Genomic DNA, 10300 nt, shown 5'->3' with positions numbered 1-10300 from the left:
TAATACTATTCTACAATAATGACTCTAATAATTTTATAGATGTTATCTTACTGACAAAGGCTATTAATAAAGACTTACAGTAACGCTGATCCACAATTCTGTTTATAAAACTTTGTAGACACATTATTCTTGCACTCAATAAAAAACTGTAAATCAAGTTTGTACATATAAATGAAAGCTGCAAAGATTTTTAAAAATCAGTGTACTTAATTAAGATACATATATGCTAGTGAGGAGTTCAAGACTCAGAAAATTGCCAGGTTTCATTTTAAGGGAGTAATTTGTTTCATATAACTAAAAGTACATTTAAATTTTTAATAGAAACAATGTGTTATGAAAAAACAAACTACATTTATTTTCTAATCTACCCCATCTTTCCTTATAGGGTAACAAATGTCCGATTGCCACAAAAAAAAATGTGGCAATTTTATAGCAAAAAAATGCCATTTTTAACGTTTAAATTATCAACAGTATAAAAATTTCCCAAAAAAGGTTGTAATTCCTAGAAACGAAATTTTCTCTGAAGAGACAGGATTTTGAAAATAAGATTCACTGCTTTCCAGTGCACACTCATGCCAAAATTAGTTGAACCAAATAAAAATGTCAGACCTACTTTTTAGTTCCTGGTTATATTTTTAGAATGTGATAAATGGGTATCAAATGAGATTCTAACCTTAAATAACTAGTTATTAAGAAAATACAAAGAATTTTTAATGAATTTCTTTAAAAGTGTTTGAATATAGAAAACAATAGCATTTAAAAATGTATTTGATTTCATTTTTAAATAAATCATTTACATATCAGTCCATTTCCTACTTCTAATTCTAATCATGTCTTTTATCTTCCTTGAATTCTTTTTTTCTTTTTTCTTTTCTTTGTGGTTGAGAACCTGCACTCCAACCACCTGAGCCATCGGGGAGCTCAGCAGCAGCTCAGCTCAAGGTGCCGTGTTCAATCTTAGTTGCAGGGGGCGCTGCCCACCATCCCTTGTGGAACTCGAGGAGTTGAACCAGCAACGTTGTGGTTGAGAGCCCACGGGCCCATGTGGGAATCGAACCGGCAGCCTTCCGAGTTAGGAGCACGGAGCTCCAACAGCCTGAGCCACAGGCCAGCCTTTGAATTCTTACAATGCCTATAAAAATGCTAGGTACTTGGTAGGTATTCAAAATCATCCGGAAATTAAAAGAGTATCTACTCTTGGTCTGATGCTTCACATTAGCCTTTTCCTGCTGCAAATTAAAGCATTTAGCAAATATTGCAATTGTTTCAAGAGAAATTTTTGACACCTTTTTATAATTATTCATCATTCAATTGGCAGATTGGCCCACAAGTTCTGGGTCCTCAGACTTAAAAAAGTTGTTTGGATACACTACTTAAGAAAGTTTGCTTAAAGAACTGTTCCATAACTAATAGAGAAGCTAATCACAGCAATAGTTATTGTTCAAGTAACCCTTCCATGGGACAGACAGGGAAACTACTGTAAGGCACAATTGCAGAAAGCTATATATATATACACATATATATATATATGTGTATATATATATACACACACACACACACATACATACATATATATAATATATACATATACATATATATTTATATATGTATATATATATATATATATATGAGAGAGAGAGAGAGAGAGAGAGAGAGAGAGAGAAACATAATGAACCAATTTCAGCTAAGGCCTCCAACCACTGAGACCCACCAGCTACTGAGTGACTAAACAAGACGATACTGACCCTCTCTTGAGTCACAGATTTCTAAACTATAAAATAAGTGGCTGAAGCAGGCTATCTTTAGAGTCTACTCCAACTAAAATATTACGATTCTATGCAAATATCAAAACAGTAAAGTTAATTTATACGGTTCTGATCATTTTACAAGTTATAGAAAATTCCAGGGACCTCTCAGGCTTCATAAACACAACAGCGTTTGTACGATGCTAACTAGACTTACTGTGGTGACGACTTCACAATATACACAAATATTGACTCATTATGTTGTATACTTGAAATATATTATATGTCAATATTACTTCAATTAAATAAAAAAGACACAGCATTTGTAAACAATACTCTCCTACAGGAAAAAAGCTTGCTAAGCAAAAGAAGTCCATATAAACTAGGACTCCAGAGACTGAATTACTATACATGGTATGTGCTTAATAAATTCTAAATACATTATTAAACACTTAGAAGTCATTAAATGCTTAACAATTATGTAACCTGGTATATACAGTTGGTTATTTTTAACAATGAAATACTAGCTGTAATAAACCAAGCTTAAAATATTGATTACCTTTAAGGCAATGGTTCTCAAATTTTAGCATTCATTAGAATCACCTAGAGGGTCCCATTCCCAGAGTTTTATTCAGTAGGTCTCAGATAGGGGCCTGAAAATTTGCATTTCTAACAAGTTCCCAGGTGATGCCCAGGTAGCCAGACTGAGAACTTCATTTGAAGAATCACTGCTCTAAGGGGTGGTTCTGAAAGAAGTGAAGAGAAACTATACACTCCATAACTTCACACACAATGAAGAATCTGATTCACATCAGTGGCCCCACTAGATTATAAATTCCAGTAGGTAAGAATCCAATTCTGATTTTACTTACCATTATATCTTCAGTGCCAACTATAGTGCCTAATACAAAGTAGGCATTAATAACTTTTTTAAATTGACCAAAATTAGCTTTAATTATTTTTAATTGTTCACACTGTTAAAAAATATAATAAATCCAAAAGATGCTTATTACATCATAACATACAGTCTTATTGTAATTAGAAAATGTCTCTCTTCCAAGAAAGCTTCCCTAATCCATCCAGTACCCACCTGCCACCCAGGCTGGGCTCAGAAAAGTATGTCTCATTCTATGAACTTTGCTCTTACCTTTCTCATAACACTTAACACTTAATACTTTTCATTTGTTTACTTCCTATTTGGACCTCAGGGATTTTCTTCCAATTTGCTTTTTATAAAACAAATATAATTATATAGTTCAAAAAGTCAAAAGTACTATAAGGCAAACAGTATTCTCTCACTGACTATCAATCTCTCCTCAGAAGCAACTACTTTCAACTCTCTTAGCTGTTTCTTCTGAGACTTATCTCCATATTTCTAGATTACATGCTTAAGCTGATACTTATTTTGTGTTAGCTTTAGATATTATCTACCGATTTCCTACTATGGAAGATAAGGATTTTACTGTCTCAAACCCTCGCCCTAAAAAGAATTACACACATACATACACACACGTTCCCATCCCACCTCTGTCCCCCCAGGATGATTTTAATATGACATGCCAATATTATTGATGGCTGAGTCAAATACTATACTAGAGTTTTCTAGATGTCCATCAAAATTTATTTTCTCCTTTGTCCTGGCCACATGGCTAGACTACGTTTCCCAATCTTCACTGAAATTAGGTATATCCTTAAGATCAAGTTCTTACCTCCTCCATGCTCTCTCCCCTTCTCAATGGATAAAATCCTCAATCATTCATCTTCAATCAGATAGCCAACAATTATGTTCTAATCCAGACTAGTGAGTCTCAAACTTTTGTGCATAGGAATCAACTAGTCATAAATGCAGATTACCAATTCCGTAGGTTTGCAGTGCAGACTGACATTATACATTTCTAACAAGCCCAGGTAAAGTGCATACTGCTTGCCTTTTGTCTGGACATCATCATCAATGGCACTTGGGCCCCTGAACAATCATAGAGAACAAATTACTCATGCTCATCTGAATCTGGTGACCACTCACCTAGCAACTATCACATGAAAGAGAAATAAAACTGTTTTGTAAGCCACTGTATTACTGGATCTCTTTGTCATAGTAGCCTAGCCTTTTTACTATATATTATAACCACATCTTTTGGGATATTTTTCAGTTTTACCTGAAATTAATCATTTTTCTTAAGTTTTTTAATATACCTATCAATAATCCATTGACAGGACAGTAAATCTTGTCTCAAGATGTTCAAATACAGCAAGTAATCTATTTGTTTCTGTTGTTTTCTCCGTGAACACTCTTTGTCTGGCACTCTGTGGTCACGACTACGCTTTCATCATTGTCACCCTGAGACTTCCTTTCATTATCATCCTACTAACTCCATCCACTCTCTCATGTTGATTCTTCTATTTTCCTCTTCCATGATTTACTCCCTTTTTGTGGTGAAGCACATCTTCCAGTAGCTTCCTAAGAAAGGGAACATGATAGGCATTGAAAATAATTATGCCCTACTTCTGCCATTTCTTTCTATGTAGAGGAACATCCATTATATCATTCCTGACTTCTTTCCACCACTGTCATTCATTCCTTTCCTAAGGAGATGGGGTTTGGAAAAATGATCTGGGCAAAATTTATCATCTTCCCCTTTACTTCCTTCCTCTCTGCACCCAGCTGTTCACAGGAAACAAAATTCTGTTCTCTCATTCATACTTTAATACTAACAGGTATATAAGTTCCACACAGGGCCTGTAGTTGTTCGCTCTACCTCTGCCTGAGTGGGTAAGTCTGCCTAATTCTGGCATTGAATATTAGCACACAACTTGAAAATATAAGTCCCATTCTCCAAAGTGAACCGTATCCATAACACAAATGACATTCTGCTCACCATATGCTCCCTTTATCTCTCTCAATTTGTTCAGATTTCAAGAAGGAAAAGAGAATCAGAATTCAGGAAGGGAAAGAGAATGCTATTTATTGGGCCCCCCTAAGCCTCAATAGGAGATAAACTTCATAAGACTTTGCATGTCTGAAATGTCTTTACTCTATCTTCACATTTTGTTAGGTTTAAAATTCTAGATTAGAAACCATTCACTCAAAATATTACAGGTATCATTTCAAGGATTTCTAGTTTCCAGCATTACTACTGAGAAAATTACGCCATTCTTATTCTCCATGTTTTTTACCGAACTGTTTTCTTTATGGAAACTTGTAGGATCTTTTCTTTGCCTCAGTGTTCTGTAATTGCCAAGAGATAAACCGGTGCACATACCCATTCATTCTGCTCGGCACTCAGTTGGCTCTTTTAATTTCTAACTCAAGTCCTTCACTTCTAGGAATGTTTTTCTTATATTATGTCTTCTGTAATCTCTTCCATCTTCTCTGTTCTTTTTCTATAACTTTTATTAATTGGACTTTAGGCCTCCTACATTCATCCTCCAATTATCATACCTTTTCTTTCCATTTTCCATGTTTTTGTTCTTTTCCTTCTTGGGTAACTTCCTCAACTTTATCTTCCAACCCTTTGACATTTGGTGGGGAGGGGCATGGCGAACCTATCATATTTTCATTTTTAGAACTCTCTCTCTTTTTTAATATACTTAAGATTATTCTTTTTTGTAGCACTCTGATGTTGTCTCAACATTATAATCTCTTATTTCTGAGAAAACTAAGTTTTTCTGAAAATTTTTTCTGCTCTCTCTGTATTGTTTCCCATGTTCCAATTTATATGTTTTCTTCTCTATCAAGTATACTAACATAAGCATAACAGGAATCTCAGAAGGAAGAAAAGGGGACAAAAAAAGTATATGAATAATAAGCGAAAACTTCCCAAATCTGATGAAAGATAAAATTATACAATCCAAGAAGCTCAATGAACTCCAAGCAGAGTAAACTCAAAGAAATCCATACCAAGATACATTACTGTCAAACTGTTGAAAACCAAAGACAAATAGAAAATTTTGAAAGCAGCAAAAGAAACAACTTCTCATACAGAAAGGATCCACAATAAGATTAACAGGCGTGTGAGACTCCAGGATGGAATGGAGGCTCAGCAGGACCCAGTCTGCCGGGGCATCCAAGGTACTGCCCACGCCCCCCCCACAGTCCAGGGAAACAAGCTGTGAGCGTCTGGCACCTCAGCCAGTCCTCAGGGCCAGGAGCCAGGAAACCAAGTGTGAGAACCCCCTAGCTGGGCACAGCCTCTGCAGCCACTCACCACCATGACCCACTTCAACAAGGGCCCTTCCTGTGGGCTCTCTGTGTAGGCCAAGAACAAGACTGCTTCCAAGTATAATCATCAGGCAGAAGATCTTTGCAACTGGCTAAAAGAAATGACAGGCATGAGCACCGGCACCAATTTTCAGCTGGGCTTAAAAGAAAGCATAATCCTCTATGAACTCATAAACAAGCTACAGCCAGGCACAGTGAAAAAGGTCAACAAGTCCTGTTAAACTGTCCTCAGTTGGAGAATACTGACAACTTTATCAAAGCTATTCAGGCTTATGATGAAGCCACATGACATATTTGAAGCAAATGATCTTTTTGAGAATAAAAACATGACACAGGTTCAGACTACACTGGTGGCTCTAGCAGGTCTGGCTAAAACAAAAGGCTTCCATACAACCAATGACGTCAGAGTTAAGTATGCAGAAAAACAAGATGTTTTGATGACGGAAAATTAAAAGCTGGCCAAAGTGTAATTGATTTACAGATGGGAACCACCAAATGCACCACCAGCCAGGCAGAAATGACAGCCTATGGGACCAAGAGGCATCTTCATGACCCCAAAATGCAAACTGACAAAACTTTGACCACACCATGATTAGTCTGCAGATGGGCACCAACAAAGGAGCCAGCCAGGTGAGGAATGTTAATGCCAGGTACCAGAGGAGACATCTACAATCAGAAACTAACCTTACAATCAGTGGAGAACTCAACAATTTCTCTACAGATGGATATCAACAGTTGCTTCCCAGAAATAAATGAGTGTATGGGCTCAGGAGGCAAGCATATGATCCCAAATTCTATGCTGCTCCAACAGAACCTGTCATTCACAATGGAAGCAAAGGGACAGGAACAAATGGGTTGGAAATCTATGGTAGCGATTATCAGGCAGAATACACAGATGAATATCACGGCGAGTACCAAGATGACCACCCCAGAGATTAGCAATATGGTGACCAAGGCACTGTTTATTAGATACATAGAGAGGAGTTCAGTATTTTTTTTAAATACTCTTATTTGAATACAGCTAACATACAATATGAGTTTCAGGTGTACACCATAGTTATTCAACATTTATATACCCAAAGAAGGGATCACCATGATAAGACTAGCAACTACCTGACACCATACTACACTACCACAATATTACTGACTATATTTCCTATGCTGTATATTACATCCCCAAAAATTACTTGTTCTATAGCTGGAAATTTGAACCTCTTATTCCCTTTCATCTTAATTTCAGGTGTAGAGCATAATGGTTAGACGTTTATACTGAGTTAAGAAATGATCCACCTGACTAGTCTAGTACCCACGTGGCACCATACATAGTTACTAATTACTATAATATTGACTATATTGTCTATACTTTACATTACATCCCCATGACTATTTTGTAACTACCAATTTGTATTTAATCCCTTCACCTTTTTCACTGTCCAACTCCTGTCCCATCTATCACTCTGATAAATCTAGTACCCACGTGACATCATACATAGGTATTATAATATTATTGACTATATTCCTTATGCTACATCTACATCCCCATGACTACTGTGTTAACAACCAATTTGTACTTCTTAATCCCTTCACCCTTTTCACTCACCCCTCCCATCTGGCAACTATCAAAATGTTCATAGTACAAGTCTGTTACTGTTTCATTTATTTATTTTGTTCTTTAGATTCCTAAGTGAAATCATATGACATTTATCTTTCTCTGTCTGACATACTCCACTCAGCACAATATCCTCCACATCTATCCCATGCTGCCGCAGATAGCAAGAACCCATTTCCTTCCATTGCCAAGTAATATTCCATTGTATATACATACCATCTCTTCTTTATTCATTCATTCATTGACAGACACCCAGACTGCCTCAACATCTTGGCCATAGTAAACAATGCTGCACTGAACATATAGAAGCATACATCCCCTCGAAGTAGCGTTAATGTTTTGGGTTTCTTTGGATAAATACCCAGAAGTGAGATAACTGGGTCCTTCTTTGTCTCATTATAGCTTTTGTTTTAAAGTCTATTTTGCTTGGCATAAGTGTTGCTACCCCAGCATTTTTGTTTTGTTTTGTTTTCATTTTCACGAATTATCTTTTTCCATCGCTTTACTTTCAATTTGTATGTGTCTTTCAATCTGAGAAATGAGTCTCTTTAGGCAGCAGTTCTAAGAATCCTGCTTGATTATCCATTCAGCCACCCTATGCCTTGATTGGAGCATTTAATCAATTTACATTTGAAGTAATTGTTGACAGATCTGCAGTTATTGCCATTTTATTATTCATATTTCTGATCTTTTCTTTTTTATCTGATCTTAAAGAACTCCCTCTAACATTCCTTGCAATACTGGATTGGTGGTGATGAACTCCTTTAACTTTTTCTTATCTGAGAAGCCCTTTCTCTGTCCTCTGATTCTAAATAGCTTTGCCAGGTACAGTAATCCTGGTTGTAGGTCCTTGCTTTTCATCAGTTTGAATATTTTGTGCCAATCCCTTCTGGCCTGCAGTTTCTGTTGAGAAATCAGCTCACAATCTTATGGGAGCTCCCTTGTAGGTAACTATTAATACTTTTCTCTTGCTGCTTTTAAGAGTCTGATTTCAACCTTTGGCATTTTAATTATGATGTGTCTTGGGGTAGGCCTCTTTGGGTTCATCTTCTTTGGGACTCTCTGTGCTTTCCGGACTTCTATGTCTACTTCCTTCACCAGGTTAGGGAAGTTTTCTGTCATTATTTCATCAAACAAGTTTTCAATTTCTTGCTCTCTCTCTTCTCCTTCTGGTACCCGCATGATGCAAATATTGGTATGCCTGATGTTGGCCCAGAAGTCCCTTAAACTATCCTCATTTTGGAGTTGTTTGGTTTTTTGTTGTTATTGTTTTTTTTTTTTGGTGTTCTTATTGGGTGTTTTCTGCTATCTTGTCTTTTAAATTGCTGGTTTGATACTCTGTTTCATGTAATCTGTTGATTCCCTCTAATGTATTTTCATTTCAGTTACGGTATTGTTTATTTCTGACTGGTTCATTTTTATGTTTTCAATCTCCATTTATATGCTTCCCATCTTTTTGCTGAAGTTCTGAGATTGTTAAGCATGCTCATAACCAGTATTTTGATTGCTTGTCTCCATTTTGTTTAGTTCTTTTCCTAAAGCTTGTTCTGTTCTTTCATTTGGGACATGTTTCTTTGTCTCCCCATTTTGGCTGCCTCCCTGTGTACAAACACAGAGTATTAAATAGAGCTACTATATCTCCCGATCTTAGTAGAGTGGTCTTATGTAGTAGTTGTCCTGTGGGGCCCAGTGGCACAGTCTCCCTGGTCACTAGAGCTGGCTGCTCCAGGTGTGTCTCTTTTGTGGGTTGTGTGTGCCTTTCTGTTGCAGTTGAGCCCTGGTAGGCATGTCAATAGGAGGGATTGACCCTTGGGCTCGTTGGTTGTAAAGATTGGCTGTGACTACAGTGAAGTTGTGTGGTACAGGGGCTAACCCTACAAACCAGGATTCACTTTAGCAAGGCTCTAGTGCATGCCCAGTCTGCCCTTTAGGTATATCATACTTGGAGGTGGCCGGGTGATGCGTTGGCTCAGTCCATAGCAGGCCACTGGGCATGCCAGCTCTTGGGCCTCCTGGACTGTTCAGCCACAGACTAACCCCTGCCCAAGGCCACCTGGCATGAGCCACAAAGCAATCCACAGATACCTGCCACCCACACTGTGCTTGCAGGTGCCTCGAGAGGCCAAGTCGTGAACCAAGGCTGGCTGTCACTAGTGCTGGGCTTAGGGCTGCTCAGCCAGAGATACAGAACATACCAAAGACAGATGTTGCTTGTATGCATTTTGTGAATCTTTGAGAGATTTTAGGAAAGGCTGGAGCACAAGCCAAGGCAGGTCATTTGTAGGGAAAAGCCACTGGAAGCAGCTTGGGTGTGTCTGAAAGTTGGGTGGGGCAACATCTCAAAATCACCAGGGCAGGGTGAACAAATGGTGTTAACCAGGTTGATGAAGTGTTAACTCAGATATGATGGCTACCTGTGTCTGCACACCGGGAGGGAAGGGCTCAACAAAGAAACAATGGCTTCCTCCAGCTCCTCAATCCAAGAGAAAGCTGCCCCTCCAGCCCTGACCTTGAGCCAGACATCTCAATTCCTTCCCATATGTCCCTGGTGCCTTTCTTCAAGCTGCTGCCCCAGCACTGGAGCTCAGAGCCAGTGAGTCCGTCAGTAAGTAAGTCCATGTGTGGGCCCTTAAAGAGGCTGCAGCTGCCCTCCATCTTACCTAGCCACAATCTCCGCTGGTTTTCACAACCTGAAGTTATGGGGACGTCTTTCCCTAGCACTGAAAC

At 38.1% G+C, this 10300-nt stretch overlaps 1 protein-coding gene and 1 pseudogene across 13 annotated transcripts in view; one reads left to right on the top strand and one right to left on the bottom strand.

The window, feature by feature from the left end:
* TUT4 (terminal uridylyl transferase 4) overlaps positions 1–10300 on the bottom strand; it is a 106340-nt gene that overhangs the window by 78790 nt on the left and 17250 nt on the right. The window lies entirely within an intron of this gene.
* On the top strand, positions 5955–6933 carry LOC308500669 (calponin-3-like; annotated as a pseudogene). Its single transcript has one exon. The product of its transcript is annotated as a calponin-3-like (transcript).

The sequence above is a fragment of the Rhinolophus hipposideros genome, assembly GCF_964194185.1.
Source record: "Rhinolophus hipposideros genome assembly, chromosome: 8".
Classification (NCBI taxonomy): Eukaryota; Metazoa; Chordata; class Mammalia; order Chiroptera; family Rhinolophidae; genus Rhinolophus; species Rhinolophus hipposideros.
This window is presented reverse-complemented; position numbering and strand designations above follow the sequence as displayed.